Genomic DNA, 14,070 nt, shown 5'->3' on the forward strand with positions numbered 1-14,070 from the left:
CATGAGAACTACCGGAGTGAGGGGCGTGGAAACGGTTGAGCACCGATTGGGTCATTGCCTGTCTGCAGAAGTGGCCCAGCAACCCCTGTATGGCAGGAGATGGGCCACCGTCCTCTGAGCCATGTCGCGAGTGCCGTGTAGGAAGATCCAGGCCCACGCCGCCTCATTGCGGTGACCTAATATGCCTGAGGGGACCACCATTGAACTATTTGTTGGCAGGAGCGTCAAGGCTTATTACCGCCTTAATTGACAACCTCGTATGCCAGGAGGGAACATGTGGGTGCTCTCTTCAAGGGGCATGGCTTATGTACCAAGGATGTGGTTTAAACATGTAAGTTACATTTCTGGGATTCCCTTAGTATCCCAGCAGGACTAATGGTTTTGTCAACGGTTGTCACGGAGGCCAATGGAAGGGGTAGTGGACTTCAGAATGTCTCAGTCATTCCTGTTATATTCACTCTATGTTGGACATCTACGCCCTTTCCCATCCCATCCATTTGCATGTCTTACACCTCATCTCTTTCCTCTTCCGCACCCTCTTTTCACTCTCTCCTGAATGCACTTCCTCGCATGTCCTTCACTTCACCACCCTAAACAATGCACCCACCCTGTAAGCACTGTATTTTGTTTACTTTGTCAATATTTTGTGCACCTCCTTCACACAAATTTGTACAGATTCAGAATTGAAATTGGCACACCCAACCATTGCTCTGTGTGCTCGGCAGAGATGCCAAGGATTGGATGTCCATGTATTCTGAACACCTTTTTTGACCCACTATCAGGCACTATAAGAAACTTTCACTGTTTTTAGCCACAACTCCAGAGCTCTCAATTCTGGCTTGTTATAAACATCTGGATATGACTCAGTTCAAAGCATGTACCATACAAGAGTAATATGCCACACGGAAAAAAATGCAGAAACACAACATCCTGGAAATAGTTCACGCTCTCAAAGAATGCAAAAATAAGTTTTAAAAAGTGAAATAGAAACAAGAGCTAAATTGCTGATATGTAATACCATAACAATTTTTACATTCAATGTTCAGAAATCAATCAGTGCTTTGCCACTAAAGTTATTGATATGAATATAGGGTCTGTCAGAGACCTGTTTCAGTGTCTATTTTTATTGTTACCCAGTCTGAGACCCGCAGGGATCCAGCTCACTTAACGCCCTGGGAGAACCACAAGAATTACCACGAGCTGGGCAGTCTACATGGTTCATGTGGTTTTCCCTGGAAAGCTCAGTCAAGTAGCTCAAGAGTTCCTTAACTGGTCAGGTCCAGTTGATGGGACTTTTTTCTTCTTGTGCACGCAGGCATGAATTTCATGGAATTGTATGGGATTTCGCTTCCAAACAAAACAAGCATTGGCATAGCCAATAGGTCTCGCCTTTGGGACCTTATAAGTGTTTAGCCATGCAACAGTTGATGTTGTTGCACCAAGGATATTGTGCTGCATAACTAAATACTAATAAGGTCCCAAAAGCGAGACCTATTGGCTATGCCAATGCTTGTTTTAATGTATTGTGTGTTTTTGTTTATAAGGAAGGAAGCTACGCAGTAATGTCGAAGAATGTTAAATGAAAGAATTCTGTACAGATTGTGTGCACTGTAGTGTACAGTCTAGCTTTGCAGCTAGCTTTGTTATGTTATGGTGTTTACTTTCAAGCCATGTTCTAAATTCTAAATGTGGGAAAGGGCAGTTGCTTACTGGAGTTGAAAGATGTGTGGATGCTCCATTAAAGCTTCTTCGTAAAGGTTACTTGTTGATCATTGTTAGTACCACACAGACTTTTCCTCTGGATTTACCAGTGGGTGAGTCTGGAATCCTGATAGATTATTTACAGTATCTATGTGAATATTTTATGCAATGTTCTTCGATGTTCTCAAAGTATTTTTCCTTCACATTAATTAAAAGAGAATCTCGAAATGTGTGATTTTCTGTGTTCCTTTGCTTCCATTTGTTAGAATGTGTATACAGCACAGGTGCGGTGTTCTAGAAGGGAATGATATTTTATAGCTCTCTGACGGAGTGGGGGGTGGGGGGGGTCAACATATATATAAGCAACACCGGCTGCTAGCCAGGAAATATACTCTGAATTGGGAGATTGTTGTTTGACTCTTACCACGTGTAAGAGTCTGCACATGACAGCTGGGCGAGCTCGAGGAGCTAAGAAGCTCAACGTGTTTGAAGCTGTCCTGTGTCGTATGATACGCCATGGTTGCATCCTGCCACTTTAAGGGAGCAGGGTGTGGACTCTTATCAATGACAAGGCACATGAACTGGTGCAATCATAAGGGTTGCCACGTGACTAGTAGTTTACCGGCTTGGCTGATATTTTCATGACAAGAAAAGTAAACAATTGAAGATTATCAAAATTGGGATTCCCCCCGCCCCCCCCCGACATATAATATAATGACGACACATACAAGCTGGAAACACATATTAGCATTTCAGAACTGTCTAAACTATTAATAATATGACCTTGTAACACCGATTAATTTAAATAGCAAATTTTATTAGTGTATTCCCCTCCAACTTTATTGCAAACCTATGTATTGCCACTCTAACATGCCTGAGAGTAAGATTACTCAATGAAAGCTGCTCAAATGAGGACAATATCCCGAACCGCTGTAATAAAATAAAGTGAGGTGCCATGTTACCCTCTGTCCACTCCAATACAAAATCACAATAAAAATGGATTCATTTATTGTATTGGCAGTTCAGTAGCACTACAGGTTTAGCGGTGGCCACCAATGCAGTGAGTTTGCAGGGAAGCAGGACTGTCCGAGACATTCAGCTAGTACACCCACTGGACACTAACTTCTCTTAACTATGACTGCACGTGGCAATCGTGTGAGCTGTTAAGGGCCCAGAAGCAGTATAAGGGGCGGGAAACATCCTTTACAACAAAACTTTTTCCATGCAGTACCTTTACAACGCAGTAATTACAACGCAAGTCGTTACAAAGACTTGCGCTGGAGGGCGCTGTAGGATAGGGAATAGTTTAATTTACTATCCAAAACCTTCCCTACTATCTACGGGGACTGGAGTTGGAATAGTAAATTAAACTATTCACTATCCAGCGCCCCCCAATGCAAGTCGTTGTAACGACTTGCGTTGTAAAACCTGCGTTGTAAAGGCATGCGTGGAAAAAGCATGCGTTGTAACGACATACATCCATAAGGGACTAAGGTGAGGTGTTTGAGATTGGAGAGACCTTTGGACAGCGACAACCTGACAGATGCGTGAGAGGGAAGAGACAGCGTGATCAGACGGTGCACAGCGGGGTAGATGTGCATTTCCTTACTTTTGAACAGAATAGAATGTAATGTAAACACAACGAGAGCTGTGTGATGTACTTCGTTTGACTATTTTGTATTAAACGGAATATACATGTACACATTTGCATTTAAACCAGATACTTAGTTTTCCGAGTAGGTTAAAACGTTTCCTCAGGATGTAGTAGCAGACACAGTTAGATGCTAAAGGAATCAAGAGTCTGGCACCAGCACTGGGTGAAGCACTACGGGCCGTTACTAGAGGTCCCTGTAGAGTGAGGCTCCAAGACAAGGGGTACAGGGCTGCACTATCACACGCGGTCACTAGAAGTCCAGGGGTACATGGGTGCACTACCGCACGCTGTTACTAGAGGACCCTGTAGAGCCAAACTCCTATTCTGGTGGAACAGGGCTGCAGTATCGCACGCTGGCACTATAGATCCCCGTAGAGCGAGGCTCCAAGACAAGGGGTACAGGGCTGCACTATCACACGCGGCCATTAGAGGTCCAGCTCTGGTGGGACAGGGCTGCACTACCACACACTGTTACTAGAGGGCCCTGGAGAGCGACACTTTAAGGCAAAGGGTACAAGGGTGCAGTACTGCACCCTGTCACTAGGTTTCCAGCTTGGTGCACTACCGCACTCTGTTACTAGGGATCCCTGGAAAGCGAGGCTCAAATGAAAGGGTACACACTACCTCACGCCGCTACTAGAGGTTCCTATACAGCCACACTCCACCTCTGTTGGAACATGGCTGCACTACCGTACGCTGTTACTAGAGGTCCCTGTAGAGCGATGCTCTAAAGCAAGGGGTACACAGGCGCATTACTGCATGCTGTCCCTAGAGGTCCCTGGAAAGCCAGGCTCCAGCGCTGGTGGTACGGGATGCACTACCACACGCTGTGCCTAGATGCCCAAGAGAGCAAGACTCCAAGGCAAGGGGTACAGGGCTGCACTACCGCACACTGTTACTAGAAGTCCCTTTAGCGCCACACTCCCACTCTGATGGAACAGGTGTGCACTACCGCACGCTGTCGCTAGAGGTCCCTGGAGAGAAAGACTCAAAGGTAAGGGGTAAATGGGGTGCACTCCCACACGCCGTTACTAGAGGTTACTGTAGAGCCACACTCTAGCGGTACAGGAATGCACTACCGCAAGCTGTAAATACAGGTCCCAGGAGAGCAAGACTCCAAGGCTAAGAGCAAAGGGCTGCACTACCGCAAGCCGTTTCTAGAGGTCCAGCTCTGGTGGAACAGGGCTACACTACCGCACTGTTACTAGAGGTCCCTGTTAGAGTGATACTCTAGCTCTGGTGGTACAGAGCTGCACTACCGCACGCGGTCACAAGAGGTTCCTGGGATAGCCAGGCTCCTGGCGCTGCACATAAGAGGACGCAGAACCACTGGCAGTTCCCAGAGGTGCCCCAGAGCCGGGTGAAGGATCGGACAGTACCAGAGACCCCAGAGAACACCATACTAGAGGACACGCCAGAACAATTAATTCACCGCTGCAGGTACTTCGCTTACTTAGCCACATCAACATTTTAGGTAACTGGTTTACGATTACACTTTTGCTCAATTCAATTAAAAAGAGTGCACCCATGTCCTACACCTTCGTTTTATTCCCGCCCTCCCAAAGAATCATTTCAAAGGACTAAATCTATTAGATTAAAAATCCCCCCCCTCCTTTTATTTACGATTCAAAGAGGCAAAAGAAACCACGGGGACGGACTGCAAGGCAAACTAAAGATTGAATGGGTTTAGATGGGACATTGTACCACAGGTTTTTTTCTTCTTTTTCTTATCCGATAATATTTTCTGTGATAGATATGGTCAATGGAAACCACACCTTTAGGAACCTATGCAAAATTAGATGAATTGGAATGAAATGTAAGATTCACTAATCTATGCATAAGAAAAGACCCACCCCCACAAAGAAAACTAACACCAGAAAAAAAATACCAAAATGACTCATGTCAGGAGGACGCTATTTCCAGTCTCACCATTTCAATTGCAAAACAAGCGTGTGCGCCTCGCGCTGAAAGTAAAATAAACGAGGAGAGGAGGAGGCAGCAGGGGGAAGGGAGAGAGGAGGGGACCAGCGCCTGTTTCCCCCGCAAGGGAATCGCCAAACGTGCATGTGTTGCCATTCAAAGCAGTGCAATGCGTGCACGTTTTTGCCTGAAAAAGAGAATCGATTTCTAAAGGTCTCCTCCTAGCCAGCGCATGCGCGCTGCTTAGGCGAGACCAATAAAAATCATCTAGCACTATATGCTGTATTTCCAGCAATAATGGAAGCTTTGGTCTCACTTCGGACTTGGCAGGTGGTTCTCTCTCCAGCTGGGTCTGCCATCCTGCTGCAGCACCACCCAACATATTTAGAGATAAGTGTCTGGGATCTCTCTCTGTTGAGCCTTCCTTCACAGCACTGAAGTTTACCATGCGGTTTCTTGACAAGATGTTGTGTTCACAGAAAACAAACTCCCAAATAAAAAGTAAATTTCCAGAACACATAGGGAGCTTCTTCCCTGCTTGTGGTGGCCATTTAACATTGACCCTTCACGTGTCCACTATACCATGCATGGCGAGTATGGACAGGGAGAATAAGTGACAGTAATCCCAGGCTGATTATCACTGTGACGCAGCGGTTCTCTGGTGGCTGGATCCTGGCTCAAGGATTAGCAACGGCAGAGCCAGCAGTGGCCTTCCTGGCAGTAGCTCATAGATCAGTGCTTATTTTGAGTAGGTGGTTTCCGTTGCTCGGCACCAGCACCTAATTGTCAGCACAGGCACTTATGACAGTCTGCCACTTGGTAGGCCTGGGCGGTAAATTCCGCTCCGCTTGCAGAATCTGCAGAATTTTGGCAATTCCGCATTCCGTGGAGAACGAAGAATTGCCGAAAACTCCACGATCTGCGGCGTAGCGGAATTTTTTCCTTGTTCGCACTTTCAAAATGCGTGTTTGCACAAACGGGAGTGACTTACTGGGATCCCTGCGTTCGCCGGTGAGTTTTTCTATTCGTTTGCGTGCGCCACGAGATTTTGGTAGCTGGCCGTGCGATCCCGCGAGAGTATGCGATCGCGAACACGTAATTTGGACGCGCCATCAGACATCCGCGTTCACGAACAAGAAATACGCATCGCAAGTGGGCGTGCGGAACAAGTGAAACAAGATGGCTGCGCCCACATGGGCAAGTTCGCAAGATAATTCCCCCCGAGCACGCAAACAGCGTCCCCAAACAGGAAAAACTCATTGCGAACGGTTGGAACAAGCAATTCTGTGTGTTCGTGGAATTCTGCGTAGCTCGCTGAGATTTTTTACTGTTTCGCAGAACTTTGCATAACGCGACTACGAAAATTCCGCCCACCCTTACACTGTTTGTCTAATGTACAAATGAGAACAGCAATAGTTGATTATTAATGAAATAACCATTACAAATTACAAATACCAGACGCCAAAGGCCATTCTTTTAGGTTTGGGGGTGGAAATAATCTGAATTTTCATTCTTGCAGGAGTGTTCCGGTTAGTAGCTGTGTTGGCACTGTCATTGGCAGTGCTGGCAGGGGTAATGGGTGATGCAAGCTGCAGTGGACTCCTGAAGAGGGCCCTGGCACTTTTTTTTTTTTTTTTTTTTACAAATTAAACACTGCCTCGGGTTCCCCGACTCTTAACAGAGTGAGTATCTGTAGGTTAGAGGGGGTGTAGGACTCTCAGTTAAAGCATCCCTCCCGCTCCGGCAACCCCTGAATGATTGCTCCTTTCTACGCCCTGGTATTCAGTCCCAAGCCACCCTCTGACTTCACAGAGTTGAGAGGAGGGATGAAGGCGCAGCCACCTCATGCACTTAATCTTGATGCCACCGAGCTGTGCCCAGAGCGAATTTATTTTCATAAAAGCATGAAAGATTCCGAAGACAGAGGACCCCGCGCGGCGGAGAGACCCAGTGGACATGAAAATAAAATGAGAAATCAGTAGTCTTTTTGAAATTACATCTCTGAAACATGCGGGTGTCATGGCTGAGCAAGACAAGTTATAATGGTAGTCAAGATGCAATAAGCCACCTGCAATTTAGGAAATCTTGTGGAACCGAAGACTCCCGGGGAGACAGGAAAAGACGCCGCAGAACCTTTGCTGCTGAGCAATGGGGGGATGCGGAGCACGGTGGCAATAAACGGAGGCTTGTTGGGGGCGAAGTAATTTCGATTAGGTTTCAATATGAATGAAACACATTTGTCGCTTAAAACATCCCAAAAATAAATCGAGTCCAAGAGTTTATTGAAGGAGAGACAGTTTAATTTTAAACTAGAATGTAAACTGAGGTACTGTGTGTTCTTTACAAGGACACAAATTAAGCTCTGCCGTTTGCACGCGAGCAAACGGCAGAGCTTAATTTGTGCCGGTGGTGGTTGTTAGCGGTGGCCACCTGCGCTCGTTTTTGGGGCCAGGACTTATTTTTCTATATCCGACTTTATCCCGGTGAAAGAGAAAAACAGAAAAGGGAGAAAGAATGAAGAAGGGAAAGAGAAAAAAGTAGCAAGACCAGAAAGCAGCGATGTTAAAGAACCTGAAACAGTGAGTTAAAGAGACCGGAAGTGAAAGAAAGAAGAATGAGGTAGAATCAAAACTAGGTGGTGTTATTGTTCGACACACCCTGCATTCGGTGGCGGTGGTGTTGTACACTTACGAAAAAATTGGGCTCTGCACTTTTGTTTATACTTAATGCAATGCCCTATATATGTGTAAGTGGCATTCCGTTTCAAGGCGCTTATGAGCGGCCTTCAGACTGAAGTTCTTGCAATTGTCAAAGAGAATAGGGACACTCCTCCTCAGCTCCACCATTTTCCAGAAGCCCAGCAGCTCTCCATAAAACAATCCAGGCACTTTGAAGCTCCATGCGAGGAGCCGAATTTACTAAAGAGTGTTCCAGACTCACACCTGACACGCCAGTCAGTTGTAAATCTGTGACTTGCACTTGAGTAAGTTACACCATAATTAGGAAAATGCAAAAACTAGAATGACGTTGAAACTGTTTTTTCACTTATGTATATTGGTGTTATTTACATACTTTTCATTTACACTTATTAGCTTTCCCAGAGTGAATAAAATACACCCGACAATGTAGAGAACAGCCACAAAGGGCTCTTCAAGAACATTTGGAGGTACGTTTCCCACATAGCTGCACGTCATCACATCTGACAGGTTCGAGTGTAAGTGCTGAGAGAATGTGGGAATAAACACCTACTGGCAAATTTTAGCAGGGCCGGGGTGGTTGGTCACCAGAAAAACATTTTAGAATAAAAAAAAAAGAAGTCGGAGATTTTGTTTCTTCTAACCTGAATTGCAAAATGTGTGAACTCCCAAAGTCGTAAACTTAGACGTTTGGCCTAAGTTTAGACCAAACATCTAAGTCTACCTTTGTGAATCGGGCCCTACGAGTTGCACAGTAGGGGTGAGGTGCAAACTCTGAACATGAAACGTTAGTACTAGGCAATTAGGAGTTTATCCTCTGTACTAAGAAATAACTGTGTGGACCTGTTTTTGTGGGTGGAATTCCTCCCAGGTTTTCCCAGTTCTGAGTGAGATGGCTTAACATTAATCGCCTGCTGTGAGCAGGTGGTACATGTGAGTTGGGTTCTAGGCGGGGGAAGGGAGGTTGGTAGGATAGGAGGAGAGAGGCGCAAACAACGTGCCCTGGCAGTGGTTCCCCCGTGGCAAAGAAAATGTTTGGGCAGGGATACAGATCTGGCTGCTGTTGTTTTGCCTACAGGTAAACATATGTTGTTCCCTCATTTAGAAAAAAGTGGGTGCAGGAACACGGTTCCAGTCATGCTCGGATGGAGGAGTAGCACACCTGGGTATGCTGTTCCAACTGACTCATAACAAGGGTACTTATATCCAGAAGATGACATTGATTCTGCCCTTACAAATAACTGTCTGTGCTAGTCTTGGGATGCATCTTCTGAGAAGGTCCTTTGCAGGGGGTGCAGAGGTGCTATTATGCCCCAGACCCCATGCTTTCTAAGGCCCACTCTTATTCCCCAAATTGCATTTATAGATTTTTAATTGAAAGTAAGTCTACAGTCTTCCTAAATGAGACAGCTTAAGTTGCCAACCAGTAGATGGTGCCAGATGCTATTTTTAGGTCTCGCCTATTCCATCCTGTAGGGATGATATGCGAGATTTATAGTAAGGCTTTCGAAAAGTCTATCCAACTTCGGATCGCGTACAGTTCAGTGAGCACAATCACGCGCATTGTCAACAGCTTCCATTTGCTACCAGACACTTTGTACGCGCGCTCCGCATCAGACTTCAAAGGAAGCCGCTCCCCCGCCTCCCTCGGTGCAATGCCAGAGCTTATTTTGCTGAGCAGCCCAGCCTCACTAAAGTGTCTAAGCCGCTCCCCCCACCACGCAATGCCGAGAGCTTGTTCCTGTAAGTATTTTCAGTGCTGCTTCATTCGCCTCCTCTTCACACTCGAGCCGCCACCTTCACCCTTCGCCTCGTACTCCATGCTTGCTACCTACCCTCTCTTCTCCACCCTCTCCGTGCCTTCACCCCCAACCCGGTTCTCTACTCGAACCTTGCCGCCTCCTCCACTCTTCGCCTCCCACTCCATGCTTGGTACATGCCCTCTCTTCTCCACCCTCTACGTGCCTTCGCCCCCTATCCCCCATTCTCAACTCGAGCCTTGCCGCCGCCTCCACTCTTCGCCTCACACTCCATGCTTGCTACCTACCCTCTCTTCTCCACTTTATCCATGCCTTCGTCCTCCCACCCCCATTGTCAACTCGAGCCTTGCCGCCGCCTCCACTCTTCGCCTCGCACTCCATGCTTGCTACCTACCCGCAGGGGGCGCTGGGAGCTGCATTGACTGATGCCTGCTGCAGCCGCAGGGCACACCTTGCTGCACACAGCCAAGCACGGGGCTGAGTTCCCACGTCCAGGCCAGTGGGGTGCTCACTCTCTGCTCTCTCACACTACCTATCATTCCCTCCAGCACTTAGTGCGCTGCGTGTCTCTCCTCTCCCTCAATTCCATATTTTATGACTGAGATGATCCCATTACCATACAAATGCACTGCCCACACCTGTGCCACTAACTCTTCTCTGTAGTGAGTTAAATGCATATTGATGTTTACTAATATAGTGGAAAGTTCAAATTCCAGTTTATTACCACAACAGCATGAACATCAGATAAGAAAATGATTGTGTTCTGCCTCTTATAACTTTTTTACACATGGAATCAGCTCTACCGCTTAATCATGAGGCCCCTTCAGTCTGATTTTACCTCTCGGCATAAATTTAACCCCTTACATCGTTTCAGTCACTTTTCTTTTTAACAGATATAAGTGAAATAGACCATATATGCTGATTTTTGGAATGTAAAATGCTATTTAACCGTTTCTCATGATGAGGCTTAATTAGTAAAATAATAACTGCCAGAGCCCTGACCAGGAGATCACTGCAGCTTGTTTTTAAATAGCTCTCCACAGCAATGCTTTCTGCCCACATGCCGTGCTGTCCTGTCTGAAGAACTTCCGGCAGCAGGGTCGCGAGAAGAACAGGACCAGGTCTGTTTACTCTTTATTTTTATCAAAACAGTCCTTCATGGCCCAAGCTGACCCTAGTGCTCTCTTCATTCATTTTTGATGGGGCTTGCAGCTGGTCTCCACCTCATCGTAATATCCTATGATTCAGGATAAAGCTCTTCATTCTCTTATTAAACTGCAACACAAAGAGGGTGATCAAAGAGGCTGAGGTTTAAAAGGGGAATGTGTTGTTACATATTTACACTGCGCTCAACGCAACATGCAACGCAACATACACTCCAAATACCACTCAGTGCCACATAATTGCACGCCACATAATTACTCTATCTATCAATTGCCCTCACTCTATCGCCCTCACTCTATCTATCGCACTCACTCTATCTATACCCTCACTCTATCAATCTATCTATCGCCCCTCACTCTATCAATCTATCTATCGCCCTCACTCTATCTATCTATTGCCCTCACTCTATTGCCCTCACTCTATCTATCGCCCTCACTCTATCTAACGCCCTATCTATCGCCCTCACTCTATCTATCCATCTATCGCCCTCACTCTATCTATCTGTCTATCTATCTATCGCCCTCACTCTGTCTATCTATCACACTCACTCTATCTATCGCCATCACTCTATCTATCCATCGGTAGCCCTCACTCTATCTATCTGTCTATCTATCTATCTATCTATCTATCTATCTATCTATCTATGTAAATGTAGTTGAGCTTATATAGCGCACAGCTACCCGCAGTGGGTTTCCCGGCGCTTGCTTAGGGAACCCTTCCTGTTATTCCCCTGTGAGATAGCAGGGTATCCACAAGGTGAAAGTCAGGCATCCCACCGCGAGGGGCTGTTGTGGAGATTAAGCAAGCTATTGCCCAGAGTCGCAGAGTGTGAACCCGTGAGTCGAGGAGGCACCGGGGCGAGAATTATCGAGTCCGTGGAATTTTTAGCCCAAGACCCGCCGAGGCGGGGAATTGAACCCTGGTCCAGGACCGATCTCAGCTTCCGGGTCTGCCGCCTCTAACCCCTGAGCCACACTTCTCCACCTATCTATCTATCTATCTATCTATCTATCTATCTATCTATCTATCTATCTATCTATCTATCTATCTATCTATCTATCTATCTATCTATCTATCTATCTATCTATCTATCTATCTATCTATCTATCTATCTATCTATCTATCTATCTATCTATCTATCTATCTATCTATCGCCCTCACTCTATCTGTCTATCGCCCTCACTCTATCTATCTATCGCCCTCACTCTATCTATCTATCGCATCACCACAGCATCACTCAGCACCACCACAGCATCACTCAGAGGCACCACAGCATCACTATGCGCTACCACAGCATCACTGAACGCCACAGCATCACTCGTTGCCACCACAACATCACTCAGTGCCACCACAGCATCAATCTGTGCAACCATTCAACAACAACTGGTTCAAATATGTTCTATCAATGTTTCAAGCTTTATTACACATGTCACAAAAAGATGTTAATATTTCACTTCTGTTCTTGGATTTTCGCCACAATAAAATACACTGAACATAATCTTCACAAAAGTTATTTGCAAAAGTTTAAGCTATTGCCATTATAAATTACAATAACTTTTATTTAAGTATTAATTATTTAAAAAAATTAAAAGACATTGTTATTTGTAATATCAATACATCTAAGACACATAAATACAACATATATTGCATTTCAAATGCTATAGATGTCACATTTGCAAAAGTTATAACTATTGGCATTGTAAATGACAAAGCTATTAATTTCGCTATTTTCAAAACCAACACATAAATAAAAAATGTGTCATTTACAATACCAATATCTCAAACTTTCCTAATGCAGACCTATTGCATTGCAAATGCTTGTTTTCTTTTCTGTACCAGATCTTACAGTGGGCTTTGGGTCAGCAAATTGCTTACCGTTGATTAGCTTTCTTCTCAATCTCACTTGCTTTATTCTTGTTATATACCTTTTCATTCCTCTTTACGTGGAGCTCATGGCCAGCTCCTCTTTTGCTTCTGCCACTTGTTGTCAATTGTTACCCCCAAAACTCCTGATCCACTTATTCCCACAACCTCTCACTCTCACTCTCATTCTTGTTTTGATTTTGTTTTCTTTTTCAAAAAGTTCAGCACCAGCAATTTCTGCTAGGCAGCTCCATTAAAAACAAGCATTGGCAAAGTCACAAGATCTGCTCTCGATATTGTATTTTAAATGGTAATACTGAATGCATTATAAATGTAAGAAAAGAATGTGAATGCATGTATATTTAAAGGTTTCACATGTGATAGTGCTTGCCCCAATATTATGTTTGGTGGGTACTGGTGCTTGTACAATTTTGGCAAACATATTGTAAACAATACTGTTAGAAATGGTGTTTCTGGTTGGCAGATGTATGCACCTTGTCTTCACAGGAACCACAATCCTAGTCAAGGTAAGTCAGATACACACCATAAACCAACCAGTGCTCTCTCTCTGGCAGCTTGGCACAGAGCAGGCAGGATTAGCGTAAGAGGCAATGTGTAAAGTATTTGTGCAATATCTCAAACAGTGACACAGTAAAAACACCACAAAAAGACTGCACACCCGTTTAGAAAATAGCTTATATTTTTATGACCAAAACAAGACCAAAATTACAGAAATCCCTCCCATTCTGCCCAGGATGGCCCATCAGGATAGATGACCTATCAAGTCACACACTTCAGCTCTTGTTGTGTGTGACTGTCTAGAGGGAATGCACAAAGCCCAGCTGTCACCCACCCCAGACGTGTATTGGAGGCAGGACTAAGGGAAGAAAAATGCCATCTTTCTAAAAGTGGTACAAAAGGGGGGTGGTGATGGACGGAGCATCTGAACCAATCAAACACTCACACCCAGTCAAAAGATCTGGGTTTGATCCATCACCGTTCTTTAGCCCACTCTGCCACCCCAGTTCAGACATGGCTATATGCAAATCAGTCTGACCCTGTGCCTCATGGGAACAGTCCAGCCCGAACTGCCAAGCCATGCCTTCCTTGGACTCGAAACAAGCTTCCGAGGACCGGTTTCAGGCATTACAGCCGTCTTCAGCTCGGCTTGCTTGAATCCAGTGGCAAAGTGAGCAAGGGACTCACGTCTGAGCATACCCTGCCACACTTATGGCGGCCAAAGCGGTACAAAAGGGGGTGGTGATGGACGGAGCATCTGAACCAATCAAACACTCACATCCAGTCAAAAGAT

The sequence above is a fragment of the Lissotriton helveticus genome, chromosome 9 (genome assembly GCF_964261635.1).
Source record: "Lissotriton helveticus chromosome 9, aLisHel1.1, whole genome shotgun sequence".
Lineage (NCBI taxonomy): Eukaryota > Metazoa > Chordata > Amphibia > Caudata > Salamandridae > Lissotriton > Lissotriton helveticus.